The sequence below is a fragment of the Gymnoscopelus microlampas genome (assembly GCF_963454915.1).
Source record: "Gymnoscopelus microlampas genome assembly, chromosome: 15".
In the NCBI taxonomy this organism is placed as follows: domain Eukaryota; kingdom Metazoa; phylum Chordata; class Actinopteri; order Myctophiformes; family Myctophidae; genus Gymnoscopelus; species Gymnoscopelus microlampas.
The window spans coordinates 37,347,772-37,360,856 of record NC_139952.1 but is presented as its reverse complement, the minus strand read 5'-3'; the positions used below and the strand labels follow the sequence as shown (position 1 = coordinate 37,360,856).

The window sequence follows — 13,085 nt, the reverse complement described above, 5'->3', positions numbered from 1 at the left end:
TTGTCACCTGACAGGGGAGAGTTTCCCTGGTAGGACGTAGCGCATGGAAGGAACACGTTATTCCAACCAGTTCCCTTCCCCTCCATCAGGCGCCCCGGCTGACCAGGGGGAGGCAGTATAGTGACCAGGATTACTATATGTTTTTGTGAGGGTAGCAACTACCCTAGGAGACACGGGGAGAACATGCAAACTCCACACAGAGTAGTTTTTTTTTTATATATTTCAACTTTTCCTAAATATTTTCTCTTTAAATGTCTGCACATAGTTACACTCCATATGTAAACGTTTCTCATATTTTTCCCCCTAGTGATACTTTAAAAGTTTTCAAGTTGGGCACAATAACTGCATTTGTTTGCCGTAAGCAGTACTTACTTGGTGCTTTCAATCATCTTTAAATTCATTTCCATAATGTATAACATTTGTTTCTTTTATTTCAGCGGAAAGAAGTCCCTTAACCGAGAAGTCTTGAATCTCTAGCCGTGAATCTATTTGGTGTATTGAATCGCCAGTGGGCGCAATTTGTTCTGTACAAGCTCAGAAAACTTTTAATTAATACAAAACTTGCATAATGTCACTTTAACTGCTGCTTTGACCCATTTAGACAATAAGTACAATCAAAACTCCCAGCAAAACGTGCTCTCACACTTTGATCACGTACGGCAGTGTGTATGGATGTGCTTTTTTTCACCGAGAGATCATGCCAAATAATTTGCTTCAGAAATGCTATGCTTATTAATGTGCTTTTCCCTAGAGACAGAATAGAAACCCAATACATACTGAATGCTCTTCTGTACTGAGGGGACTGCAATGTGATAATGTGTATGCAACAATTATGCAAAAATATATACAGTACAATCATTTACTGTGCGAGGAGCGGTTGGTTCACTTGTGGACATCACTCACATGATCGTCTGAGTCTGTGTAATACAATATAATGTACACAGGATGACTAACGCTGCTTGTGTAAAAAGCTTATTACACACATTATTATTAGCACTATCATTTCTTACTTTAGGCGAGTTCAATTATCTATGAATACGTTTCTTTCCCCAGCATCCATTAACCTTTAAACCAGCACTCTGCAGCAATGCATGGGGCCTGTCTCTAAAGCCTGATTTATACTGCGTAGTTGCATCTCTGCGTGACACAGACACAGCGCCTCTGTGACGCACGGTGAGCTTGTAAATCAGCTGTTTTCAAACGAAGCATAAATTAGCCATTACTGCCGTCTGCTCGTCTTTAAGGTGATTCAAAAATACTCTGGCTAATGAGGACAAGGCAGAGGGATAGGGAGAGAAGAATATCCTGTTTATTATTATCTATGTATATATCTTCACTGTTTTATTTAACCTGTTTCTATCCCTTTCCCTTTGCTCTTACTCTGCCTCTCTTCTCACGGAATACTACAAAATGACGGAGTGCGAACGAAGAAAAAAAAAAAAGTCCGCCCACTTCATTACACCTGTAAACCTGTGATGTGTGAGTGACAAATAAAACCCATTCTCATTCCGAATGCTGGGGAGAGAGCGAGAAAACGAAAGTGGCAAAGAGAAAAAAAAGTGTGTGAGAGAGAGAGAGAGAGAGGCCCCTTACTGGAGGTGATCAATGGAGGCGACGACGGCAGAGGTGGAGGTGAGGAGGAGGAGGAGGGTGACGTTTGAGAACGTGGGCAGGGAGTCCGAGAGCGAGACGGAGGTGTGCGAGAGGAGGAGGGGAGGACAGGCAGGGGGAGAGGAGGGAGAGGGAGAGAGGACCGGCTGGCGGTTCCGCTGCTGCTGCTCCTGGCCGGGTGCTGCTGCTCTGTGGTGGTGGTGCAGCAGCAGTGGCGTCTCCCGCTCACTGGCAGCGTCAGCTCCCCACCTGGGCTTCATGGGAGGGCATCACACACAGCACGGCAACACGGCACCAACGCAGCTGCAACGCACTACAGACTGCAGCCCAGACACAGCACCCACACACACACACACACACACACACAGGGAGGGAGGAGGGAAATTAACGTTAATACCCGCCATCCATAAAATAAAAAAATATATTAACCCATTAACCCATTAAGACCTGAGGCCGCTTCTAAACATTTTCTAAATCCTAACAGTTTTTCGGAAAAAAATGTAAAAAAAATATTTTCACGATTTTTCAAAAATAGCAGATATACAAGTTCATAGCGCGGCACTCTGTGCCGTGCTATGAACTTGTATATCTGCTATTTTTGAATAGCCAATGAAACCTAAAGTGACACAGATGCGTGCCGATTCTACAAATGCTTTCTAAAATCAGTAGTTCTCACACTTTTTCGTGCCAAGGACCCCCCCAAACACTTTCGAGATTTCTCACAAGCTCGCAGTGAGCTTGTATATCAGCTATTTTTGAATAGCCAACGCAAAAGAAAAATCTAAAATGACAGATTCTTTCCCGGTTTTAACGGATCAAATTATTTTCAAAAATAGTAAAATACGAATTAATACATGTGAAATAGTTTCATTTGGTTTACTCAAGTGTTTAGGGCAGTGTAGAAAAATAGGTATATTTATTTATATAAAAATAATCATTTAAGATTATAGTTGAGATATTTTTTCCTTGTGAGACAGCAGTGAAGTGAAGAATGGCAGGAAAGAAAGGCTAGGAAGACAAATTGGCGTCCTGGAAAAAAGTACATGTTGAACGATGTGGAGAAATAGGTAAATTGAGAGCGAGAGAGAGAGAGAGAGAGAGAGAGAGACAGAGAGACAGAGAGACAGAGAGACAGAGAGAGAGAGAGAGAGAGAGAGAGAGAGAGAGAGCGTTGCTGGGTTTCACTGAGCTACAGTCTTGTCATCCTGGGGAAGATGTGTAATAAAAAGGAAAAATGCACATTGGACAAACAGAGAAAGACAATATTAAATATCGTTCGTGCCGTGCTGGAATATACCAGTCATTCCGGGAAGAGTAAGAGAGGAGAATCATTTAAATATTGTTTTGTATTTGCCGAAACACAACTCTAGTTACCTGGAAACAGCAAGGTATGCTGAGAGAAACATATTGAACTCTTGCCTCCACAATGGGATGACTGGCATGTACTGTACCGTGCCCTTACAATATGACAGATGGCGCATAATGGAAAGCTAATTAATGGTACTCTTTAACGACTAGTAGGTCATTGTTTTACAAAATATATATTTTTTACCAAAGCGGATCCTCTAATTATTGAGAGCTGGACTTCAGCTAATGATTAACCATGTGAAAAAAAACATTTAAGTCTGGCTTCCACAATGAGATGACATGTACTGTGACACACACACACAGACACACACGCACACACACACACACACACACACACACACACACACACAGACAGTGTATACATACTGTACACGGCATCTGGCCAATCAGTGCCGCTGAAGTGGCAAGGCAGGCTCTCAACTGCCACGGCGGGCTTGATGTCCCGTCTTAACGATGGTGTCACTGTCACATGATGCCGAAAGTAGCCGATCTACAAGCTTACAGCGCGTCACATCTCAACGTGTTTGTCAGCTTGCTGATCGGCCTATTTTCGGTGAGCGACACCTCATTATCGATGACAAAGTATTCGTGTCTGAATTCTAGAGCTGTGGCTGTGGAAATCAGCCGTGTGTTATATATAATTGTCTCTGACGGGTGGAAACCTCGTTCTTACAAAACTGTTACTTTTCAGGATTCAAATTCGAAAATAGCAAAAGCAGCAGATCTACACAAGCTCACAACGTGTCGGTTCGCTACTTTTGATGCTTTTGTGTGACGCTGTAGTATGAGCAAGTAGGGCGTTAATTTACGAAGAGAAACAAAAAGTTAGAATATGGAGATAAGAGGTTTCTGCCCGACAGCAACGTTATATATTATACAAGGGAAAAACTTGGACGGCTAACACGACTGCTTGGTAAAGTGAGGCAGAATAGGATATCACAGAATAGGATTTTTGTGATGAGTGATTACTGACGTCAACTACGTTTACGTTGATTCATGCTCTAATACTGTTCCGGGTACATTTAAAAGCAACAAATCACTGTTCAAATGCTAGTTTCTTGTCTTTGTGAAGTACAAAAGTATTGGCATCAAAATATACTTAAAGTACCAAAAGTTAAAAGTACTCATTATGCAGAATGTCCCGTTTCAAAAGGTATCATACGTATAAAATGTATTGAAATATTTTGAAAATAGCAGATCTAAAAGCTCACTATATATATATATATGTATACAGTATATAATATGAAATGTATATATAATATGAAACCTAATTAATCTGAAACTAACTGGCATTCAGAGCGAACCCTCCCTTCTCAAATTCACTTTGGATGTAAGCGCCACTTAATCAAGCCACACTGTTCCAGGGAGATCACATTCACTCTATCAAATGATAGTCCAAAGAAATAACAAAAAAATATATATATATATATATATCTAACAACAAACCACCCAAGGCTGCAAACACCACCCTACCTGCTCTCCAAACCCCATTAAAAATACATTAAGCGTCTCTTTCAGAGATTCTGGAAACGACAACTTCACAGGATAATTAGCCCAGTAATGGTGTACTAAGAGAGACTCATTGATGTGATCTCTTGACAGCGATCAGCCACACAATGCAACCAGGACAGAGAGGCTGGGTGGTGTGTGTGTGTGTGTGTGTGTGTGTGTGTGTGTGTGTGTGTGTGTGTGTGTGTGTGTGTGTGTGTGTGTGTGTGTGTGTGTGTGTGTGTGTGTTGGTGGGGGGGATGAAATAGAAGTTAAGAAGGGATAGATAAGGGGAGAGGGGGGGGGGGGCGGTACAAAGGGGTAAAGTGAGAGAGAGGGTGGGAGAGAAAAAAAGAACGATTGATGAGAAAGGGGCGAGAGAGATGGCAGAGATAGAGACAGTGGGAGTGTGGGTGGGGTGGGGGGAGGGGGGGGGAGTAGCAGAGACAGAGAGAAAGAGATTAAAAACTTCTAAACTGATGAAAGAGAGTCGGCACAAAGCAGAAGACATTTTAAATAGGCCATGGCCTGAGAGAGAGAGAGGGAGATAGAGAGAGAGAGAGAGACAGTGTGTGTGTGTGGGGTGTGTGTGTGTGTGTGTGTGTGTGTGTGTGTGTGTGTGTGTGTGTGTGTGTGTGTGTGTGTGTGTGTGTGTGTGTGTGTGTGTGTGTGTGTGTGTGTGAGAGACAGAGACAGAGAGAGAGAGAGAGAGAACAAGAGACGGCGAAAGAAAGAAGTGGAGGCTGTGAAAGAATCGGAGGAGAAAGAACGAGTCTGTGAGATGGACAGAAAGAATATATGAGACAGAGAGAGAGAGGCTGGCAGACCAAATGAACCAAAGGAGAACTACCCCCTCCCCTCCCCCCTCCAAAACTGAGAGAAAAGCCAAAGCGATATGAGGTGAAGCAGACGGTAACTTAGGTAAAAGTATCAATACTGCAAGTAAAAGTCCGGTAGTCATACGCAATGTGAGCTTGTAGATCGGCTATTTTCAAATAGCCTAAGTAATTATGCATAGGGCTGAAGTGGTTAAGTCATGTTTTGTAATAACAATCAAAATCTACAAAGTAACTAGTAACAAAAGTTTTCAAATAATTGCAGTGGGGTAAAAAGCACAATATTTGCCTCTGAGATGTAGTGGAGTATAAGTAAAAATACTGAAAATTGGAAAATACTCAAGTAAAGTAAAAACAATACCTAAGAATTGTACTTAAAGGAGGAGTTCAACCCAAAAAATACTTATTTTCTATCAATTACACACCCCATGAAGCCTTGATTTCATGGATTTATTTTTGTTTTTGTGGCATTCCTAAAACAATAATTTGATGACCGTGTGTATTTCCGGTAGGAGACACAAATAATCTACTTTGTGTCTCCTACCGGATACATTAGCCGGTAGGAGACGGGAATCAAATTATTAGCTTAGGAATGCGACAAAAAACAAAAAAGAATCCATGGATTCAAGGCTTCATAGGGTGTGCAATTGATAGAAAATAAGTCATATTTTGGGTGAACTCCTCCTTTAAGTACAGTGCTTGAGTATATGTAGTTACTTTACACCACTGGAAGCAGAGAGCATGCTGAAGAGGTTACAAGGACGTGGAGGAGTGTGTACTGATAAGACACACAGCCGCCGGCTCGACACATTTATCCATATTTTAGTTATCATTCTGCGATTGACACCGGTGGAAGTGAATCCGCTCAGACACTCAGGTTCTGTGACTGCAGGAGGATGCATGTACCAATCCCACTCAAAAATGTGAAGCAAACTGTGTGCCTCGCGCGCCGTTTCACTGGGAACGCAGAGACCTAACGGTATAACGTTCAGTCAGGATACTGTCGTTGACATTTCACCACTTAACCCTTTAAAACCGGGCTTAAATCCGTGCCGTGCTAAGAGCTTGTAGATCTGCTATTTATTTATTTTATCATGAAAACTTGTGCAAATCTTTGAATATAACATTTTTAACTCAAATCTTTTAATATAACATTTTTAACTCAAATCTTTGCTTCTGGGGGTGCCTGGAACTAAATATTTTGAGATGGGGTCCGTGGCCAAATACATATAGTTATGGGGGTCCTTGACATGAAAAAGTTTGAGAATATAGAAAAAATATAGCAACATATGTTTTTCAGAAAACTGGATTTAGAAGACATTTGTAGAATCGACCTCAGGTCTTAATGGGTTAAACCACTTGAACTCTACTATGTACTTAGTTGACCAGGGTCCCCCAGGGGTCTATACTTGGGCCACTCCTTTTTCCCCCCCCGTCTATACCACAGCTCTTTGTCAAAAATATAGGCAATGTACAAACTCACTATCTATCCCAACGTGACACGCCGTGAGCTTGTAGATCTGCTTGTTCTGGTGAAATGTGACAGCCCTACTGTATACTTTATCATATGTCGAATAGCGAAAATATTCGATCGTCTCAACATAGGTTCGCTCCCGAAAGTATTTAACCCGTTAGGACCCGTGGCTGCTTCTACAAATGTGTTATAAATCACAACAGTTTTTTTTTTTAAACTTATGTTTCTAAATCAGTGGTTCTCAAACTTTTTTCATGTCAAGGACCCCCAGAATTCTATGAATTTAGCCCGCGGACCCCCATCTAAAAATGTTTTGTTCCAGGGACCCCCCAGAAGCAAAGATTTAAGTTAAAAATGTCTGCTTTCAAACTGTATATATATTCAAAGATTTGCACACATTTTCACGATTTTTCAAAAATAGCAGATCTACAAGCTGAGCTTGTAGATCTGCTATTTTTGGATAGTGTTAAATGACACAGATGCTTTTCCCGGTCTTAACGGGTTAAAGCATTTATCGCAACAATGTTACACAATGTATTTTGGCATTGTGACTCGGCTCCTGTGATGCTCCAGAACAAATCTGTGCCTGACAGCAACTTTATTAATCTGAGCGCAAAAAAAATCCCCCACAGGGCAGAGCCTAAAGACACACAATTAACGTCTCCCCTCCAGACACGCTTTTAAGTATGTAAAAAATACCCCCGCTATGATTAATATGTTGTTTAACATAGTTTTCCCTTATGAAAAGAGGCTGGAAGCACATCTACTCTTTCTCCCTCATTGAGAAAATTCCGGATCTATGAATATTCAAATATGCAATATCAGAGGCCTTGTGCCCTGTCGCCCACCACCACCACCACTGCTAAATAGGCATGTAATGAATCGATTTATGGTAAATTGATTCAAATTGGAGACAATTGAAATCGATTTAATAAAAATTGCGACGCAAAAAGCAGAGGGCAGGTAAAAAAAAGGGAAGAAAATACAGGATCTTTATAAGAGAATTGATACCAAAAAAAAGTTTTCAGTCATTTGCTACTCTATTGAAAAGAGGATAAGAGAAAACACAGTATTGTAAAAAAAAATGTATATAAAATAACTAGATTTGTGTAAGAGAATTTGTCTGGAAAATTATTTTAAAAATCGTGAAAAATCATATTGTGAACCTAGTATTGTGATTCGAATCGCATCGTGAGTTGATTGAATCGTTACATGCTACTGCTAAGTGCTTTCAGTTTTCAGTTTTCAGCAAGTGGTCAATTTGGACCATGATAGGTTTGCAGTAATGGTGACATCACATAACAGCTGACTCAGATCTCAGATTGTGAGGAAGTAAAGGGAAGCTCCCAACCTCCAGTGGAAGAATTTGAGAAGGAATCTGTGGTGGCATGATGCATATCGTTGCTGTTGGGCAGAAACCTCTGATCTCCATATTTTAACTTTTTGTGTTTTTTTCCCGTAAATTACTGCCCTACTTGATCACACTACAGCGTAGATCCGCAAGCTCGAAACGCGGCGCGAAGCGACACGTTTTGAGCTTGTTATACAGTATATGCGCTTATAACTTATAACTGCCCCAGCACAGTGTTGGGACGTGCATAAAATCTTAGAGGGGCAGGATCTGAAAAGCGACACGTTGTGAGCTTGTAGAGCGTCTATTTCCAGTGAGCGACGCATCGCTCAACTAAGTATAATTCACTGGATATGCGGCGTACGACATGGATTTCTACACAGAGAAAATAATAAAATGCAAGTGCAGGAGAGTTCGTAAAAGACAATTCTCCTGAATGCTGCCTTCGGGTACGGCATGGAGAGGGCGCAGTCGTGTTTCTTTCACCATAGTAAAAGCTGCATTCATGGTCCGGCGAGGACACTTTTTCTTTTATAGACGGGGAAAAGGGTAGGGTCTCAAGCCCCCTTTGATTGCCTGTGTGTGCACATGCTTGCATGGTTACTGTACATGCTGGTGCCAACAAAATATCCCATCAGTGCTGAGATTCCCGAGTGTCCCCAAGCCTAGGATGCTATACAGACAGGATGCAGTGTGTGCGCTGGCGCTCGCCGCTTGGCACAGCACCAGGCAAGTCGAGAAGGCAGTTGGCTCCGTGGTGTTTTGGGTATGTTGCTAGGAAACCAAAATAAAAACAGTGCTTTTCAAGAGTATGTCCGTGAACAACAAGGTGCTACATTCTCTCCATTTAATCCAATTTAAAGTTTAAAAAAAGAGACTGTTGATTACCAAGCGCCTCTTTGGGAGTACAAAAAAAAGGATTTATGTAAAAAAAACACGCGTTAGATTTTGAGATATCTTGAATGCAAGTGGATATTTTGGCACTAGAGTGGCACTAGAACAGTGGTTCTCAACCTTTCCTCGATCAGGGCCCACTTCTCAAAAGCGTTCAAAAGTGTTTACGCATCTGTCCACTTAACACTTTTTCTTTTTTTAATACGGTATTCCTATATTTGCATTTTAGTGTCTTGCCAAATATTTGGGGGCCCACTTGCAATACCCTCATGGCCCACAGGTTGAAAATCACTGCACTATAGAGGAAAGGCCACAGCCAGGGTCACCAAAATATCTAGGGTGCATCCTCCAAGGAGCATGAAAGAGCACAGCAAATTCCATGACCAGAAGATATCTCGTTAGGGACCAAAGCGTTGGAAAGACAAGACGGACAAAGTAGCATTGCCATTTTTAAAGCACCGCCACTATAGCTGCATATTGAGTCATTAAAATTGGATCCGTCAGAGTAAAGGATATGTCTAGACTGGCACAACTACTGTGCCTTTGTGCCTTTGAGCCTGAGGACACCGACAAACTTCTGAGACACTGAGACAGTCATATGCTGCCTGGCTGCATCCCATTCTGTTCTGTGGCGTCCTAAAGCATGTCCTTTTGTGACTCCGCTTCCTTGTTGTGTGAGTACTTATGTACAGAGAAGTGTGTCTTCTCCGACACTGCTTTTAAATTTCATTTTAACCAAATGAACCCTAGTGTCCCTATTCTGGGCATGTCGTCATAATAATAGATGAGCAATTGGCAAAAATAGGAAAACATCCGTTGAAAATAACAGATCTACAAGCTCACAACGCACTGTGTGCTTGAAGATCTGCTATTTTCGCAGAAGAGATTTGGTGCAGAGGGAAAAAGGAGGAGGCCAAGTATGGACCCTGAAGTAGTCAACAGAATATATAGGGAGGAGAGGTTATGATACATCCTCAATGTGATGTTTTTTCATATTGTAGCCTTCTGTGTGAATACATGTGCTCTAATGTAATGTAAAACTATTTTCTTATTTTAATTTGACCACATTTTGACAATTATTGATTACGTTGATGGAACCAAGTGTCACAGAAAATATGGCGTCATCCTTGAAATGTCTGTCGGGCTGTCATGGCACCAAATGCCAGAGATAGAGGACGTATGAACTTCATACCTGGCAATAAATCTGATGCGATCTTTACAGCACTGGCGGCTAGGCCTTCAGTCTATAGACTTTATCAGTGGAATCGCGGCTGCTAGGGAACAGCTCGGGTCCAAGTTGATTTCCTGTCAGCTACTGATATTCACAAACACTGCAAAAGGGAAATAAACTTTGGACGCATTTAGAATGTTTATGTTGTGTTAAAAGTGTGAGAAGGGCCATTGAGAAAATAAATAAAATAAAATAAAAACACTTCTGCCTCCCACTGCAACAACAAGTGCTCTGTAGCTCTTATTTATTTAACCTAGTTCTCTCATTCTAAACACTCTAGGTACAGTACATATTGGGCACATCTGTCATCCAAGTGAATCTGACCTGGCTTGCACCCTCGGCTAGTGGCTGCTTGTAATGTTGACACTATGGGAATTGGAGGTTATTCTCCACGGTGTTGCACTCACTATACGAATTCTGTAACTCTGGAAAAGAGCAAAAGCTAAATGCCTACAATGTTAAATAATAAATGCAACCAGCTGCAGCAAAAAACAAACCCACCCAGTGTTGATCCATGTGGATAGAAGAGAACATGTGGGACTCTCAGCGGGACCAGGAAACAAGCGAAAAGGAAATGTCATAAGGAAACAAGGACTCCTTTTTGGAAAGCAAATGCACCCCAAGTTTGGAATATCCATGACCCCCTCAGGCATCAAGACACCAGTGTGTGTGTGTGTGTGTGTGTGTGTGTGTGTGTGTGTGTGTGTGTGTGTGTGTGTGTGTGGTCTCAAACCGTATGTATGTGCATGTGTGTGTACAGCTGGCTCGTGGTGTGTGTGTGTGAGTGCGTGTACCGAACGCATGTGCACAGATGCATTTGCACGGATACTTAACGAGCGATCAAAGGATGCTTTTGTGCAGCCGTCTCGTGGTGTGGATGCATAATTTACACAGCCGCCGCTACAATGACATAGCTTGTTATGTGAGCGCCAGGGTTACCTTCAGAGGCTTTCTATCAGACGCTTTCCTATAGGGCGGACCGTCAGGCCGCGTTTATTCTACATTTCTACAAAACACTAGCTCTGAGGAGGGTCATTATATCCACCGCCAGACACTGCAATTATTTATCCTAGACCTCCTAAACATTTAACCGTTGCTTTCATGGTGTTGCGCGTAAGATGTTTCATATCGTTGCTGTCGGGCAGAAACCTCTTATCTCCATATTCTAAGCGTCACACAAAAGCATCAAAAGTAGCAGATCCGCAAGCTCGAAACGCGGCGCGAAGCCACGCGTTTCGAGCTTGTAGATCTGCTGCTTTTGATGCTTTTGAATTTGAATCCTGAAAAGTAACAGTTCTGGACATATGAGTTTTCCACCCGACGAGAGACGATATCCAAGACATGTAACCATGCCGGGGCTAACGGACACACCTACTGTAGGCAGAGCGAGGCGCGTGCTTCCTATGGAGCAAGTCGCCTGTAAGAGGGTCTGTTTGAGGGTCTATGTGATTTGCATGTCGGTATGTGTGTCCAGAGCTAGTCTCAAACAGGCCCGATTAGTGCCAAATGTCTTACGCACGCCGTCAGTAGGCCATCCCATAAAATGTTTTTGTCAACTTTTTCAAACTTAGTTTTTTATATATATTTACATATTACACATCAATGGCGAGGCAAATAACTCCATATTTGGAAGTCAATATAACGTCACAGCGACAATGTGTCAATGCGATGTCATCAACATGATGTCTGAGGAACCACATGGAAGCCACGAGGCAATCCCCACGCAAAGCATTGTGGGATGGATTGTGGGAGTGGAGCAGGCGGAGGAGAGCATATGAAAAGGTGAGATCGTCTAGACATTATGCAAATGAGAAGCAAATTTCGCCCGGACCAATCAGATCATTGAATGTGACAGGGTAGCAACCATGTAACTACCGTTCCATCAGCGGCACATTGACTCCACTTTAAATTGACAGACGAAACGTGTCATGGCTATTATTAAAAGTAGGGTAAGTGACTTTTTCTTCTGTTAAAACAAGTGTTAAATTGCTTTATATTCTGATAGTACTCATTGGTATAGACTCTATACTCTATACTATGGAGTCAGTGTTTGTTCAGTAACAGGGGTCTCCCCTTCCCTCCAGCTCATGATTATATACATTTTGAGGTCGGGATACCAATTTTATCCAATCAGGAGAGAGAACTCACACAGGGGCACAGGATAGTGAAATTGAGAGTGATAACACAAAGTCCAGAGGGAAGCACGCACATCCCACAAACAAAAAATTCACAGGTGCTGAACCTGAAGAGGAAGGGAAGTCGGCACACTGTCGGCACACTGTATAATAGCTCCAAGTAGAACATGTATTAAAGTAGATACAACGTTGCAAATACTGTATTTATCCCAGACCCGCCTAGCGGGTCTTCATCAGGTCAGACCTGATGCAACGTTGTCTATTACTTTAATAAATGTTCTACTCGGAGCTATTATGCAGTTTGTGGGCTTCCCCCATAATACGGATGCTGGGGTTAAAGTGGTTAAGTGACACACCCATGAGCAGCAAACAGTTGGCTGGCCGCAAAGACGATTCACTCCATGTACAACAGTTTTTTGGAGAAAAAGAAAATATCTAAAAATATTTTGTTCTAGGGACCCAAGAAGCAAATATTTGAGTTACAAATGTTCGCTTTAAAAAAATATATATTCAAAGATTTGTAAAATGTTCACGATTTTTCAAAGAAATAACAGATCAACAAGCTCATATAGCTTGTATATCTGCTATTTTTGAATAGCCAAAGAAGTCTTAAAATGACACAGATGCGTTCCCGGTCTTAATGGGCTAAGACTGAATCCCGCCAGAGAGCGTACTTTTTGTACAAACCCCTTTGCTG

At 41.9% G+C, this 13,085-nt stretch overlaps 1 protein-coding gene across 5 annotated transcripts in view; it reads right to left on the bottom strand.

The window, feature by feature from the left end:
- The window catches only part of LOC311062080 (zinc fingers and homeoboxes protein 2-like), a 518,056-nt gene that overhangs the window by 403,441 nt on the left and 101,530 nt on the right, over positions 1 to 13,085 (bottom strand). For all 5 annotated transcript variants that reach the window (XR_014602459.1, XR_014602460.1, XM_084080858.1 and 2 more), the window contains one exon: positions 1,594 to 1,931. The gene's annotated coding sequence lies outside the window, so the exon portion shown is untranslated. The remainder of the gene's footprint in view (positions 1 to 1,593; positions 1,932 to 13,085) is intronic.